At 39.7% G+C, this 17,964-nt stretch overlaps 1 long non-coding RNA gene across 1 annotated transcript; it reads left to right on the top strand.

Annotated features, from left to right (window-relative positions):
- The first annotated feature begins 453 nt into the window (after window positions 1-453).
- LOC309644288 lies at window positions 454-15,975 on the top strand. The gene is made up of 2 exons (XR_014254352.1): window positions 454-11,464; window positions 11,821-15,975. It is a non-coding gene; the product is annotated as an uncharacterized lncRNA (long non-coding RNA).
- The last annotated feature ends 1,989 nt before the right edge of the window (window positions 15,976-17,964 follow it).

Below are 17,964 nucleotides of genomic sequence, written 5' to 3'. Positions count from 1 at the left end.
TCCCATTGGCTGGGAGATGGAAGATGCAGGTTAAGGGTTGCAGAGTCACCCTACCAACCTTCAACTGCTTAGCTAGGTAACTTTTTTAAGAGCAAACTAAGCTCCTATCTTATTTAAGCCTTTGCCTTTAGTAGTCTGTTACAGCAACTTACATTGAAAGATGAGAAACAGTGATGTTCCTAATAGCATGAGGTTTTTATATACATTAATGCAAAAAATATTGACATAACATAAAGTGACTTAAAATTTTTTTTTTAATTTATTATTTATTTATTTTTATTTATTTTCGGCTGCGTCGGGTCTAAGTTGCGGCACGCAGGATATTCTTTGAGGCATGCAGGATCTTTCGTTGAGGCACAGGTTTTTCTCTAGTTGTGGTGTGCGGCTTTTCTTTCTCTAGTTGCGGCGCGCAGGCCCCAGGGATTGAGGCGCGTGAGCTCAGCAGTTGTGCAGCACAGGCATAGTTGCCCTGCGGCATGTGGGATCCCAGTTTCCTGACCAGGGATCGAACCTGCATCCCCTGCATTGTAAGGCGGATTCTTTACCACTGGACCACCAGGGAAGTCCCTGTGACTTTAAAATTTTAACGTAAGAGTAATTTTGCCTATATCTTATAGAATCGTATTCATGCATTAGCTTGCCAGATATATACACTCATGTTTTCTTTACAAAATATTATGGTTTTAAAATTTAAATTTAAAACTTTGATCAACCTTAGATTTCTTTTTTGCATAAGAAGATAAAGAGTTAGTGCTATTTTTTGTTGTTGTTCTGAAGAGCTATCCTGTTGTCCAAACATTATTTCAAAATAACCCCAGTGATCTGAAAATCTACCTTTATTAATTATTTATGTATGGATTCCTTCTTTCACTCAACAAATGTCGACTGAATGCCTACTGTGCCTGGCACTGTGCTAGAATCTGAAAGGACAGTGATGAACAAAGCACAGTCCCTGCCATACAGTGCCATACAATGGGGCCTATGGTATGGTGGAAGGACAATAATAAGCAGGTAAACGATTATAATTTGCAAAGGGCTACGAAGGAAACAAATACAGTGCAGAGAGAGAACGATGGGGTGGAGATGCAGGGCAGCTTCCTCTTACAGACTGCTTGAAGGAAGTCCCACTGAATTTAAGTTGGAGCCCAAAGCATGAGATTGAGCCAGGCTCACACTGAGCCAGAGGACAAGCATGCCATGTGGAAGCAGCAGTGCATGCAAGGGCTCCAAGGGAAAAAGAATTAGGCTCTTTGCAGGAAAAAAAAACCAGCCAGCGTGGCTGAGACATTCTGAGCATGGAGAGACATGCTGTGAGATTAGGTTAGCTGGACTAGTGTATCTGGGTATTCAGGGTAGGAATATGGATTTAATTTCAATTGCATGGAAAACCATCAAAAGTTTTTTTTAATGTCTTTATTGGAGTATAATTGCTTTACAATGGTGTGTTAGTTTCTGCTGTATAACAAAGTGAATCAGCTATACATATACATGTGTCCCCATATCTCCTCCCTCTTGCGTCTCCCTCCCACCCTCCCTATCCCACCCCTCTAGGTGGTCACAAAGCACCAAGCTGATCTCCCTGTGCTATGTGGCTGCTTCCCACTAGCTATCTATTTTACATTTGGTAGTGTATATATGTCCATGCCACTCTCTCACTTCGTCCCAGCTTACCCTTCCCCCTCCCCATGTCCTCAAGTCCACTCTCTTTGTCTGCGTCTTTATTCCTCTCCTACCCCTAAGTTCTTCAGAACCTTTTCTTTTTTTTTTTAGATTCCATATATATGTGTTAGCATATGGTATTTGTTTTTCTCTTTCTGACTTACTTCACTCTGTATGACAGTCTCTAGGTCCATCCACCTCACTACAAATAACTCAATTTCATTTCCTTTTAATGGCTGAGTAATATTCCATGGTATATATGTGCCACATCTTTTTTATCCATTCATCTGTCGATGGACACTTAGGTTGCTTCCATGTCCTGGCTATTGCAATCAGAGCTGCAATGAACATTGTGGTACATGATTCTTTTTGAATTATGGTGGAAAACCATCAAAAGCTTTTAAGCCAAAGGTTTATATAGGCAATAACTCTGGATGTTATTTTAGGCAATAACTCTGGATGTTTTGAGGAGAAAGGCTAGAAGGAGGCTAATAGAAGAAGGAGGATTATAATCAAGAAAATTGGGAAATTATTGAAGTAAATTTGGGGAAAGAAAAGTTCTGTGTACCCTGGAGTCTATTTCAGAGCTCAGTTCTGTTCCATTGATCAGATTATTTATTCCCACACCAGTAGCACACTGCAAAAATCTTTATAGTTTCATAATACATTTTATAATATAAATAGTTATATTATATAAATTTTAGCTTCATAATATATTTGTGGTAGAGCAAGTTTTCTCATCCCGTCCAACTCAGAATTTCCTAAATATCCCAGCATGTTTATTCTTCCATTTGATATTTGAGATCATATTATCAAATTTCACAAATAATCAAGATGAGACTTTATTAGGATTGCACGAACTTTACAAATTAATTTAGGGAGAATTAACATCTTTGTAATATTAAGTCTCCCTGTCATCCAATAGCAAGGCATGTCTATACATTTATTCCTTTTTGTCTGAGCCTCAGTAGTTATTTTTATAATAATTTTCTGTATGTTAGTCCTGTACATTTCTCTTTTTTTTTTTTAAAGAGAAGGTAGTCACTTTTATCTGCTGGTTTCTATCTATCTATCTATCTATCTATCTATTTATTTATTTATTTATTTATGGCTGTGTTGGGTCTTCGTTTCTGTGCGAGGGCTTTCTCCAGTTGCGGCAAGCAGGGGCCACTCTTCATCGCGGTGCGCGGGCCTCACACTATCGCGGCCTCTCTTGTTGCGGAGCACAGGCTCCAGACGCGGAGGCCCAGCAGTTGTGGCTCACGGGCCCAGTTGCTCCGCGGCATGTGGGATCTTCCCAGACCAGGGCTCGAACCGGTGTCCCCTGCATTGGTAGGCAGGCTCTCAACCACTGCGCCACCAGGGAAGCCCTGTACATTTCTTTTGAAGTTGATTTCTTGATAATTTTTGTTATTGTTGCTGTTGTCATTGGGATCTTTCTCTTGTTATATTTCCTAACACAATTTTTGTCATATGTCCTCATTATTTGTAGTGGAAAGGGGAAAAGATATTGAGGAGAGTTGAGGTGATCACCTATTTTTTTCCCTGACCTGGATTACAGTTCTTGAAATTAAAAACCAAGAACTTACAGCTTTTGTTATCTGGTTCCATCCTAACAGCCTCCCATGAAGCAAAGGAGTTCCTGTCTCCTGACTCATCTGGGGAAAGGTAACAGGAGTAAAAAGTATAGGGAGAAAATGTTAATCAATTAATACTTCAAAATATCATCCTATTATAGTACATGTAGATTATACATATTTATATGAAAGCAGAATGTTACATGGGGCTTTTTATGTGGCCTCCTATTTTGCTACCCCCAAACACAAAGACAATGGTACATGCACTTAAGGAGAGGTTCCAGGCATATTCTTAGGACTTACATACATACATACATAATACATACACACACTCAAACACACACCCCAAAGTGCAAAATAGAATCCTCTGAGGGACATGAATACAAACCGGTGGGGTTTTTTTTTTGTCAGTACTCTTTTGTATTTTCCAAATTTTTGCCAATGAACCAATTTTACTTTTATGATCAGGAAAAAAGTTGTTTGCAACCTGAGAGAATTTCAAATAAATCAGAGAAAAGAGCGGGAAGATTCAATGCTTAGATATTCTCAAAGAGTATGTGGCTTGAAAGAAATGCATGCATCTAAAAACTGAAATCGGACCGTAAGATCCTCTGTAATTCCAAAAGGACTGAAGGACAGACGTGAGGAAAGAAAGAGAAGCAGATGAGAGGGGGAGAGACAGAAAAACATGAAGTGTGACTCCACAGAGAACTCTCTGATGACTGGGAGAAGCGAGGTCTATCGAGCTCTGTGTGATTGCTTGTTCTTCAGTAAGTGGATTCTTTTTCAAAATGGAAAACACGGCCCCAACAGGCAGAAGGAGGTAATGCTCCGAAAGAAATAATCTCAGGAGTGAAATAAATGACAGGAGTGCAGAAGAAATTCATGTCACAGCAAAGCCAAGTGTTCAGCTAAGTGTTACAAGATCATAGACATTGGGAGGAATGTCTCAGGCCACAGACAGACAGGCAGCCTGAACTTCAAAGAGGAGAACAAAAGGTTGCACAGAAGCAGCAGATGAGCTTGATAGTAATTCCAGAAAAAGTCTAGTTTGGATTATTTAAAATTGGCCTTAATCTTTTAAAAGTGCTAGCATTTCAGCTTTTAAATCCCAGAAAGAACACTGGCTCTCTTTCTCCCCATTAAATTAGCTCTGCTTGGTATATGCATGTGATGGTCTTTAAGGAACAGCTCCATCGTGCTCAGGTGAGAATAGTGACATAGCAATGACGGAGAGGCTGGAACCACAAGCCATTCCAGTCCCCGGAAATATTAATGCAGCAACCAACATTTCTTCAACGGCTACTATTTTCCAGGCATTGTGCCGAAGATGTGATAATGACTAAGGTACTGTCCTGTCTTCCAGGAGGTCACACTTTAGAGGAGAGATAGATGGTCAGTGCTATTGCAGCTGTGATGGCACTCAGAGATCAGCATATCTTGTCCCTTTTGAGGCCAAAGGGACGAGATCTTTGAGAATTTGCTGTTTGAAGTGGTTGCCTTGGCAGGCAAAGCATTGTCCTTCCCTGGGTGTAGCCAAGTAGGAGCCAAATGGCTTCCCTGCTAGGATATTTTTGATCCCCCTGGATGCAGTTTAAACAAAGCGTCCTCTGAAACTCTCCATGTCTCTAAATACCATACTTCTGTAAGCTCAGTAAGGACTGGATAAAAACATGTTTTGCATTAACACATTCATTTTTCTCCTTTTTTTTCAAAACTGCTCTCTTACGCAAGAGCTATTTCATCCAAAAGGAAACAAAAAGATCATTAAGAAAAATACATGCCTAAATATATTCATTAATAATGACAAAAGAATAATTTTAAAAGAAAATAGAACCAAAAATTAATCATCCGGTCTACATACACAGTGCCAAACAATCAGTTTGCTCTCTTCACCAGATTACCTGAACTCACAGGTTATTTATATATCATATCTCAACCGAAAATTGGCACACAACATTATATTTGAAAAGACTCAAAGTTGGTGGGATTTTAGGGCCTTTGGAATACTTAAGAATAATCTAACGACTGAAATAATTCACAAATGCAAAGCCTAGAAGAGAAATTTTCCTTCAGCACACCACTTGCATATTTTTAAATTTCCCTATGCTTGTTCACATCGCCAAAGAATTCTGGCCCAATTGATACCTTTTAACAGGAGACTGTGGCACTTCTGAAGCGAGGTTATACAAATATATACTGAGCTCTTTGATGAGGACTTGTTATCATCACTTAAGAAAAATACATAATACATAATTCTTTTATGAGAAACCAAAGCATTGCCTTTTAGGTGATCACTTATAGCAAGGTTCCCTTGCTACCCATTGAAAGGGCAACTTGTAAAACTCAATAGTGCCCCATTGTGGAACTTTGGGACAACTGACATCTAATCAGGGTTTTGCTATTTTCCTTTCTGCTTTGTTTTGTTTTGCTTTCTTGTAAGGGTTTCTCTTTACAAGAGAAACTTTCTCTAGTTTAGAGACTATAACCAAATTTTAGGAGTTGACAAAAGCAAAGAACCAATCATATTCATGTGCATTAATATATGTATTATAAATGAATTAATATTTCTTAGAAACAAAATACCCTTCATATTTTCTAATTTGTATACTTCAATGTCTAATCCAAAGAGTAAAGAGAAAATAAAAGCTACTTATCCAAAGTGTAGTCTTATTCTTCCACACACAAAGCCCCAAAGGTAAGGACGTTTAAATCGTAAAAAGAACTTTAGAAACATCACAGAAAATCCTCTTCCCTTAAAGGAAAGAGACAAAAATGGGCATAAAATATAATGGTACCCTATTTCCATGGTTCATCTCATAATTAAACCCATTAAATTTTAAGACAACTGTGTATACAATTCACACACTTATTTTTTTCTTCCTACTATGGAGTGTGTCTTGTTCAGGTCTAAAAGGGAGCAAAGTTTTGGTCTGGGCTTGAAGCCTGTGCATGATTCCTCAAACCCCACTGATAAAAAGCACCTCACCTGCAATGATATATCTGGTTGTTGCAATGACTCTAATTAACATTTTCTTCTGCATATTAAAGCTAGAACTTCCTTGACTATTCCCCCTCTCATTATCCTGCTATTTGGGGACAGTCCTTCTGGCTTTCCTGGGTTCTCGGTTTTTCGGATGGATCATCTCTAGAACCTTAAACACTCTCTCACAAGACATCATTTCCCAGCTTCTCACTCCTCTCATTGCCATCTGGGGGACAACTGTTGTGGAGGACACCACCTCCAAACTTGAACTGCAACTCAAAAGTAAAATCATCTGAAAGAACAAAAACAAGACTATCCAACCAGATGAGTTTCTAAAGCAATGAACAAGTCTTCCAAAAAATATTGAGTTTCTGTTAAAATATGTTACACTATCTTGAAGTAGTACAAGTTAGCAGAAACCTAGAGCAGACAATTCCAAAAGTAGTGGTAGTCTTGTCACAACAATAATAAAAATATATTTTTTACAAATCGGGAATGAAATGCACTAACTCCTTTAAAAAAATAAATAATGATGGTTAAAGCAGGATGTGCTATGATACCTGAAGAAGGTGCAACATTTTTAAATACTAAAGAGAAAAGGAAAGCATAGATGGAGCCAGTAAAAAGTTGAGTGGAGCTACAAAGAATTGCAGATATACTGGTGGGTGTTTACAAACCCAAACTGCCAGGCAATTAATGAAATAAATGACAATGGTTCAAAGAAGCTGATAAAAAATAGGAGGACCTTACAACACAGGGAATATAGCCAGTATTTTATAATAACTATAAATGGAGTATAACCTTTAAAAATTGTGAATCACTAATATGGTACACCTGTAACTTACATGATATCAACTATACTTCAATTTAAAAAATAAGAGAGGGACTTCCCTGGTGGCACAGTGGTTAAGAATCCACCTGCCAGTGCAGGGGACACAGGTTCAAACCCTGGTCCAGGAAGATCCCACATGCCGTGGAGCAACTAAGCCTGTGTGCCACAACTACTGAGCCTGCGCTCTAGAGCCCGCGAGCCACAACTACTGAGCCCGCGAGCCACAACTACTGAGCCTGCATGCCACAACTACTGAAGCCCACTCACCTAGAGCCTGTGCTCCACAACAAGAGAAGCCACCGTAATGAGAAGCCCGCTCACTGCAACGAAGAGTAGCCCCTGCTCGCCACAACTAGAGAAAGCCTGCACGCAGCAACGAAGACCCAACACAGCCAAAAATAAATAAATAAATTTATCTATTTATTTAAAAAAAGATAACATTCCTTCAAAAAAATAAAATAAAATAAAAAACAGGAGAACCTACAACTACAAATAATCGGATAATCATAAAATGCTTCTGAACCTGGTGACTCTGGCTAAGAGACTTTTTAAAAAAATTTCCTACCTTGCGCTCCTCTTGAACTCAGATAGTACAATTTGGACCCCAAACCCATATGAGTTACAGGTCCATGATTGTAAATTTTCAAAATAAACTTATTTTTTCTACCCAGAGACTATCTGAAATGACAGAGTTCCATGTTACTTCTGCTGCTGAGTGGGATTTTGCCCTAATCCACGTCCTTCTTGAGATTTAGTCCTTCAGGGCATCTGGCTTTACACTGGGCAGTACATTTAGTAGACCCTAGCTCTTATCTCCTGCCCATATGAATGTTAAAACCTAAATCCCTACATCACTAAACCTAACAATCCCTCCCCAACCCTTTCTCCCCAGTCCTGCTGTGGCACCAGCTCACCTGTTTACCATTCTGGTTTTCATTTTCCTTTTTTTTTTTTCTGGCCCCTGGAGATTTCTCATATTTTCTGCATGAATTATATACATATATTTCTCATAAATATACTTGTAAATCATTTAAAATAAATGCATAATTATTACATGGATGTAAGGCAATTTATTTACCTACCTATTAAAGTGTTTGATTTTTCACAATTAGAAATAACACTTGGGTAAATACCCATGTACCTAAACTTTTGTGGAAATATGTATTTATTTCCTTGGGATAGATTTCTAGTAGTGGATTGCTGAATCAAACAGTAAGCCCATTTTGAAGGCTTTCTCTTCTTCCATAGATAGCACTTTAGTACTTTACTTATGATATTTACTTAATTCTTCCTATTTTATACTTACTGATGGACTTAATTTGTGTTCTCCATCAGATGTCAAGCCTGATGGTCAGTAAGTCCATAATATTCCACTAGTTTGAACATAAATACCTTGAAAGTACTTACTAAAAGTCTGTTAGCTTGAATTAAACGAAAATTCGTAATTTTAATGGTTCAGAATCAATAGTAACGAACTTGTCCTTGGGTTTCCTTGAGAGACAGTTTCAGCATAGAAAACAGCCTCTCAACACAGGTCCTGCCTACCCAGGTTCTGTGCTACATCTTCAGAGACAGGAGAGGATGGAAGATTGGGGGATAATGAATGAATGTGTGGTGGCAAGAGAGACAGGAAAAATGGCTAAAAAGTACATGAAAAGATGCTCAGCTTCATTAGTCATTACAGAAATGCCAATCAAAATGACAATGAGGCATCACTTCATACCCACTAGGATGGCTACAATCAAAAGACAGACAGTAACAAGTGGTAAGGATGTGGAGAAATTGGAACTCTCATGCCTCACTGGTGGAAATGTAAAATAGTGGAATCACTTTGGAAAATAGTTTGGCAGTTCCTCAAAATGTTAAACAGAGTTACCACATGACCTAGCAATTTCATTCCTGGGTATCTATCCCAAAGAAATGAAAACATCTGTCCACACAAAAACTTGTACATGAATGTTCATAGCAGCATTATTCAAATGCATAATAGCCAAGAAGTGAAAACAGCCCAAACAGTATTCCATAATGGAATATTATTTAACCATAAAAGGAATGAAGCACTGATACATGCCACAACATGAATGAACCCTGTAAATGTTAGGCCTAGTGAAAGAAGTCAGCCATATGTTATATACAAAAGACCATATGTTATATGATTCCATTTGTATGAAATGCCCAGAAGAGGCAAATCCATAGAGACCAAAAGTAGACAAATGGTTGCCAGGGGCTGGACGGAGGACAGAATGGGAGTGACTACTAACTGGTACTGGGGTTTCTTTGGGGGATGATAAAAATGTTGTAAACTTAGATTATGGTGATGTTTGCACAACTCTGTAAAAACCATTGAATTGTACACTTTAAATGAACAGATTTTATGGTATGTAAATTATATCTCAATAAAGCTGTGTAAAAAAAAAAGGAGCGAAAGGAAAAGAGATCTATACTCCAACTTACTTGCCTCACCCTTCTTGTAAGACTTCCGTGTTCCAGTAATTACCATTCTTAGACATAGCCATTTCTCTCATGGGCTCAATGATAATTTGACACCTTCCACCAGATGACCAGAGCTTATAGAGTTCAGTGCACCCTAACTTTTCTCCTCACCTCTTTCTTCTTCTTCTCTTTTTTTCACTGCTGTTGACTTCAGCATTGATTTACCCATTCTCTATCTTACTCATTACCCTATTTTCTGGTTGTGCACTATTTGCTCTGAGGAGGAATTTATTACATGTGCCCCTTAGACTTTCATTGTTTAACAACCTCTTTCTTTATGCCACCTGCCTCTTTGCAAAGGTCTTTGAGAGCAAGGAGAGGGAGGTTGTTAATTTTATATAATGTATTAATGTGCCTTTGCACAGAGCTCAAAGGTTATAACCTCACAGATCGTGGCTGTAAAATACAAAACCTGAATGATAAACTGATGTGACCAGTTGCTTTGGAGACAACAAAACACATATTGTATGATCTTCAGAAACACCCTCTCCTTTCTTTCTTCACCCCCAAACCCACCTCTGTCTTCATTATGCCTGGGAAATAGGCATAATGAAGACATTTTCCAGAATATGGCATAAAAACCAGGGTTTTAAAAAAAGGTACATCAGCCCCTTCTCCCCAAGATTAACTTCCACAATGCTACCCTTCCCTGCTTCTCCTTCCAGAACCTTCTAGCAACCTCACAGTGATTCATAATTATAGTTCTTCTAAACTTTGTAGTTTCTATGTATGGTCACTTCTGCAGGAATTTCCAGAGTATTAGCTAGATATCTGGGCAGATCTGGTGGGGGGTAAGGAGAATCTCTCCTTTGCTCTGGAGGGTAGAATGGCAGTTGTACGTGGTGAATGAAGGGAGACTTCACTAAAGAAATAAGTCCTCTAGACAAGAGGACTGAATTAGGGGTTAGGCCAATTGTGCAAAGACACAAAGAGTAAATAGCAACCTGAATTCTGCAGAGACTGGGAAGCTTGATGCAGAAAGCTCATTTTTTTAATTCTTACCAACCTATTCTTAGAGATGCTAAAAATTCATCTGGCATGAGAACTAAATAGACAAGTTTATTTTTTTTTCTCAGTAAGCTCTCACATAGCCCTCTCTTCTATTTTCATGATTTTATGCATGTGCTTTGATATTTTTCTACTTCTTTTCTCCATTTTTTCTCAATAGCCTACTCTGAACCACGAAATGTAATGATGGGAAACATACATTCATTCAAGATAGCATAAGAAGCGGTTTACATTTTTGCTTCATTTTGCCCAAAGGGTAGTTATTTTTCCTTTTAAGGTGTTTCCAACTACAAAATTAGGGAAGGAAGGAGGGCGGGCAGGCCACACACAGAGAATCTGCACTCTGGTTGACTTGAGCTTACTTTTAAATTTAGAGCCAGGAAGCTTGAAACTAAAACAAACTGCAGTGCATTTGGCTATGTGTGGTAGGAAATGAGCTTTCTCTTGCTGAAATCATAAAATAATTTACCGTAAGAAATGTTTTTTAATGATGTGTGCTAGTCTTTTCAGATCATAAATTTTATATTTTTTTGTCTCAAGTCAGATCTTAATTTGCTAACCAGTCAGGATAGTCACTGTTGTGGTCAGGGGGAAGAGACCACACTGCAAATCTACCATCCTCTTTGACAGTGGCCTCAGAAATCTAGTGCCTGGGGTTAGAGACCCTCATGTGCAGAAGAAAGGTTATTGGAATATGGGTGAAGGGAGAAGCATGGGAATCAATGGATCACCTAGGAAGAGAGTAAAATAGAGAAAAGGGACCGGGACTGAGCCCTGGGGACACCAACAAATAGAGGCGAAGCAAAGGAGGAGATGCCAGCAAAGGAAATGGAGAAGGAGTAGTCAGTGAGATGGGAGAAAACCAGAGAGGGTGCCGTCATGCTGTCTGGGTAGCCACAAGAAAAGAAGGTTTCGGGCTTCCCTGGTGGCGCAGTGGTTGGGAGTCTGCCTGCCAATGCAGGGGACACGGGTTCGAGCCCTGGTCTGGGAGGATCCCACGTGCCGCGGAGCAGCTGGGCCCGTGAGCCACGGCTGCTGAGCCTGCGCGTCTGGAGCCTGTGCTCCGCAACAAGAGAGGCCGCGATAGTGACAGGCCCGCGCACCGCGATGAGGAGTGGCCCCCGCTTGCCGCAACTGGAGAAAGCCCTCGCACAGAAACGAAGACCCAACACAGCCAAAAATAAATAAATAAATAAATAAATAAAATTAAAAAAAAAAAAAGAAGGCAATTTTCATTTAAAAAAAAAAAGAGAAAAGAAAAGAAGGTTTCAAGAAAGAGAACGTGTCAAATGCACTGAAAGGTCAAGTAAGAGGTCAAGAGAAAAGTGGTCCTTGCACTTGACTTTGTGGAGGTAACGGGTGACCTCGGCAGGAGCAGTTTCAGGAGTAGTGAGGACCAGATCCCATTAGAAAAGGTGAGAGAGAGAATAAGAAAGTGGGGACTGTGAATATGAACAACTTTCAAGAAGTTTGCAGGTGAAGGGAAGCAAAAATTTGAGGCAGTAACTAGATGGAAATATAGAATCACGGGAGAAAGTTTTTTTGGTCTGTTTTTCAAGACGAAAGATTTTAGAGCATGTTAGAGTGCTGATAAGAATGTTCCAGAAGAGATGGAAAAATTGCTATTTGCAAGGCAAAGTAGGGATGGTACAGGGGCACAGAGAACTTCTGAAACAGAAAAGAAAGGTGAGGCTATACATGCAGATTATTTTGTAGACTTGGTTGTGTAAAGATGAGAGTATTCCTGTTGAATTGGTTCTTATCTTCTATGGAAACTGTGAGGCAAAATCAACAGGGGATAGTGGAGGCTGTGGCAGAGGGATTAACATGGACGGTGAGAAGACAGAGGGGCAAATGTGAGCAGTCTTTTGAAGAGTGAGAGAGCAAACACAAGAGGGCAGAATGAAGCAATAGGTGGTGTTGACTGCCTGTGAGATTTATGGCCATGAATTTAATAGGACACAAGTCAGAATATTATGTGTTCTTCCCAGGCAGTCTTCAGCAGCTCAGGAGCAGGTGAGGATGAGGTGGGTAGTTGAGGTTAGCCATGGCTGGAATTCAGCCAGATGATTATGATGGAGGAAGAGTCAAGGAGTTTAGGATGCATGACCATAGAACCCTAAGGACAGAAAAGCAGACATGAGGGTGGTGGGAAATGAACAAAAGGTAGGGTATTGAGATTGAAAATCTCAGTAATTCTTTAAAAATTGTTGGAGCAGAGGTACTAAAGCAGGTAATATGGAAGGATAGGAAAAGTAATGAAACTGAATGAAACTGAAGTTGATGTTTTGGAAATCACACAGAGAATGGCAAGATTAAGTTCAAGAATGACCTTGGAAATGGATTTCTGAGGGTTTTGTGATTTCACCCTAAATTTTTCCTTTCCCTGTCTTGCCTTAGGGCCATCGTACCTGGTTCCTTCTGGTCATTCAGGTCTCAGCTCAAATGACTAAATTAGCCCCTGCAAACCCTATGGCCCCTGCCACTGTCCACCACATCATCTTTGTATTTTCATTCCTCCTCTCAAGATACACATTACAGTATTTGTTTATTTGTTTCTTGTCTAAACCTCTGATGAAAATATAAACTCAACAAGGAGAGAAACGGTGCCTTTTTAGTTTGCCACGGTATTCTCAGCATCTAGGACAGTGTCTGGTACATAGCAGATACTCAATAAATACTTGTTGTGTGAATGAATAAAAGGTCAAGTGAGAATTCAGCAGAAAATGTGCTGTATCTCCAACACCAAATCCTGAAAATCATGCTTAAAATGTTATCCCTTCAGATTAGAGCTTCTGTCTCTGTTAAAATGCAACTGCCATGTAATACCCCAAAAGTGACCCAACATCATCTACTCATGCAGTACTTCAGCTGAGAATGAATAGCCTGAATCTAATCAGGCAGAGGAAATATCAGGGAGATATAAAATGAGGAATTTTCTATTAAAATAAAAATGAAGATGGGGAAGTTCCCTGGTGGTCCAGTGGGTGGGACTCCATGCTACCAAGGCGGGGGGCATGGGTTTGATCCCTGGTTGGGGAGCTGGATCCCACATGCATGCCACAGCTGGGAGGTCTGCATGCCGCAACTAAGAGCCTGCATGCTGCAACTAAGAGCCCACATGCCGCATCGGGGATCCTGCATGCCACAACTGAGACCCAGAGCAGCCAAAATAAATAAATAAATAAATAAATAAATTAAAAAATATTAAAAAAAATAAATATATCAAGTCAAATCAAATAAAAATGAAGAGGGACTGTATTCTTCGAAAATGTTAATGTCATAAAAGACAAAGAAAGACTGTGAAAATGTTCCAAATTAAAGAAGGCTAAAGAGACATGATGATTAAATGCAGTACCTGACCCTAGACTGAAACCTGCATTGAAGGGGAGTAAAATGCTTTAAAGGACATTATATATGGAGAGTAAATAAGATTAAAATATTGTGTCAATGTAAACTTATCAAGTTGATAACTGTAATGTGGTTATGGAAGAAAATATCCCTACTCCTAGGAAATACACACTAAAGTACTTAGGGATAAAGGACCATGATGTGTATATAACTTACCCTCAAATAGTACAGAAAAAATTCCATGTAAACAGATATGGTTACAGCTATATAGATACAGATGGCACAAATGACAAAGCAAATGGGATAAATGTTAACAATAGGTAAATTTATATAAAAGGGGGTATATGGATGTTTGTACTACATTTATTTCTGCAACTTTTTGTAAGTTTGATATTATTTCAAATAAAAAAGTTAATTAAAAATTAGAACATTCAGCTTCCCTGGTGGCACAGTGGTTGAGAAACTGCCTGCCAATGCGGGGGACACGGGTTCGAGCCCTGGTCTGGGAGGATCCCACATGCCACAGAGTGACTAGGCCCGTGAGCCACAATTGCTGAGCCTGTGCATCTGGAGCCTGTGCTCCACAACAAGAGAGGCTACGATAGTGAGAGGCCCGCGCACCGCAATGAAGAGGGGCCCCCGCTTGCTGCAACTAGAGAAAGCCCTCACACAGAAACGAAGACCCAACACAGCCATAAATAAAATAAATAAATAAAAATTTAAAAAAAATAAAAATAAAAAAATAAACAGGAGCTGTTGTTTAAAAAAAAAAAAATTAGAACATTGGACTTCCCTGGTGGCACAGTGGTTAAGAATCCACCTGCCAATGCCGGCGACACAGGTTCTAGCCCTGGTCTGGGAAGATACCACATGCCACAGAGCAACTAAGCCCATGCACCACAACTACTGAGCCTGTGCTCTAGAGCCCGCGAGCCATAACTACTGAGCCTGTGTGCCGCAACTATTGAAGCCCGCACACCTAAAGCCCATGCTCCACAGCAAGGGAAGCCACCGCAATGAGAAGCCCATGCACCTCAATGAATAGTAGCCCCCACTTGCCACAACTGGAGAGAGCCCATGTGCAGCAACAAAGACCCAAGGCAGCCAAAAATAAATAAATTAATTAATAAAAAAATTAGAACATCTGGGAATGGCTTAATAGCATAATTATAGTATTTGAAAACAGAAGGGTCTTTAGAGATCAAATAATGTGAATCTTCCCTTTTACAGATAAGAACAAGGCCAGAAGAGTGTCATGCGTTTTTAGCAGGAACAGAAACAGAGTAGAGATCAATTTAAGTTTGTAACATTAGACATACACCTACCCTACAACCTAGCAATTCCACTCCTGTATATTTACTAGCACAAATTAAAAATCTATGTCCACAAAACACTTGTGTAACAGTGTTCATAGCAGCTTTAAATCCTTGTATATTCATATAACAGAATGATAAAGATTGAAGTATAAATATACATCACAACATAGATGAATCTCCAAAACACTGGGGAGTGATCCCTCTTTCTCTATTTGTAAGAGTTTGTGTAATACTGGTATTATTTCTTTCTTAACGGTTTTACAGAATTCACCAGTGAAAACATCTGTGCCTGGAGTTTACTTTGTGGAAAGTTTTTTTTCTGTTTGTTTTTTGTTTGTTTGTTTTCTTTTTTTTTATTGTAGTCCAAACACTGTAGATGATACATTTTAAAAACTCTGGATTCTGTTATCTTCCTCTAAAAGCATTACCTTTTAAAAGAATAGACACAAACTGACTCACTTTGCCATATACCTGAAACTAACACTACATTGTTAATCAACTATACTCCAATATAAAATAAAAGGTTTAAAAAAATAAAAATGAAAGCATTGAGATTGGTTCAAGATGGCAGAGTAGAAGGACGTGCTCTCACTCCCTCTTGCAAGAACACCAGAATCACAATTAACTGCTGAACAATCATCAACAGGAAGACACAGGAACTCACCAAAAAAGATACCCCACATCCAAAGACAAAGGAGAAGCCACAATGAGATGGTAGGAGGGGCACAATCACAATAAAATCAAATCCCATAACTGCTGGGTGGGTGACTCACAAACTGGAGAACACTTATACCACAGAAGTTCACCCACTGGAGTGAGGATTCTGAGCCCCAGGTCAGGCTTCCCAATCTGGGGGTCCAGCAACGGGAGGAGGAATTCCTAGAGAATCAGACTTTGAAGGCTAGCAGGATTTAATTGCAGGACTTTGACAGGACTGGGGGAAACAGAGACTCCATTCTTGGAAGGCACACACAAAGTAGTGTGCTCAATGGGACCCAGGGGAAGGAGCAGTGACCCCATAGGAGACTGAATCAGACCTACCTGCTAGTGTTGGAGGGTCTCCTTCAGAGGCGGGGGGTGGCTGTGTGTCACCGTGAGGACAAGGACACTGGCAGTAGAAGTTCTGGGAAGTACTCCTTGGTGTGAGCCCTCCCAGAGTCTGCCATTAGCCCCACCAAAGAGCCCAGGTAGGCTCTAGTGTTGGGTCGCCTCAGGCCAAACAACCAACAGGGAGGAAACCCAGCCCCACCCATCAGCAGACAAGTGGATTAAAGTTTTACTGAGCTCTGCCCACCAAAGCAACAGCCAGCTCTACCCACCAGCAGTCCCTCCCATCAGGAAACGTACACAAGCCTCTGAGACAGCCTCATCCACCAGAGGGCAGACAGCAGAAGCAAGAAGAACTACAGTCCTGCAGCCTGTGGAACAAAAACCACATTCACAGAAAGACAGAAAAGATGAAAAGACAGAGGGCTATGTACCAGATGAAGGAAGAACATAAAACCCCAGAAAAACAACTAAATGAAGTGGACATAGGCAACCTTCTAGAAAAAGAATTCAGAATAATGATAGTGAAGATGATCCAGGACCTCAGAAAAAGAATGGAGGCACAGATCGAGAAGATGCAAGAAATGTTTAACAAAGATCTAGAAGAATTAAAGAACAAACAAAAAGAGATGAACAACACAATAACTGAAATGAAAACTACACTAGAAGGAATCAATAGCAGAATAACTGAGGCAGAAGAACGGATACGGATAAGTGATCTGGAAGACAGAATGGTGGAATTCACTGCTGTGGAACAGAATGAAGAAAAAAGAATGAAAAGAAATGAAGACAGCCTAAGAGACCTCTGGAACAACATTAAATGCAACAACATTCACATTATAGGGGTCCCAGAAGGAGAAGAGAGAGAGAAAGGACCCAAGAAAATATTTGAACAGATTATAGTCGAAAACTTCCCTAATGTGGGAAAGGAAATAGCCACCCAAGTCCAGGAAGTGCAGAGAGTCCCATACAGGATAAACCCAAGGAGAAACATGCCGAGACACATGGTAATCAAACTGGCAAAAATTAAAGACAAAGAAAAATTATTGAAAGCAGCAAGGGAAAAATGACAAATAACATACAAGGGAACTCCCATAATGTTAACAGCTGATTTCTCAGCAGAAACTCTACAAGCCAGAAGGGAGTGGAATGATATACTTAAAATGATGAAAGGGAAGAACCTACAACCAAGATTACTCTACCTGGCAAGGATCTCACTCAGATTTGATGGAGAAATCAAAAGCTTTACAGACAAGCAAAAGCTAAGAGAATTCAGCACCACCAAACCACCTCTACAACAAATATTAAAGGAACCTCTCTAAGTGGGAAACAAAAGAGAAGAAAAGGACCTACCAAAACAAACCCAAAACAATTAAGAAAATGGTCATAGGAACATACATATCAATAATTACCTTAAACGTGAATGGATTAAATGCTCCAACCAAAAGACACAGGCTTGCTGAATGAATACAAAAATAAGACCCATCAATATGCTGTCTACAAGAGATCCACTTCAGACCTAGGGACACATTCAGACTGAAAGTGAGGGGATGGATAAAGATATTCCATGCAAATGGAAATCAAAAGAAAGCTGGAGTAGCAATACTCATATCAGATAAAATAGACTTTAAAATTAAGAATGTTACAAGGGACAAGGAAGGACACTACATAATGATCAAGGGATCCATCCAAGAA

The sequence above is a fragment of the Balaenoptera physalus genome (genome assembly GCF_965194825.1).
Source record: "Balaenoptera physalus genome assembly, chromosome: 15".
NCBI classification, from domain to species: Eukaryota; Metazoa; Chordata; class Mammalia; order Artiodactyla; family Balaenopteridae; genus Balaenoptera; species Balaenoptera physalus.
The sequence above is the reverse complement of the archived record's forward strand: the minus strand, read 5'-3'. Positions and strand labels throughout refer to the sequence as shown.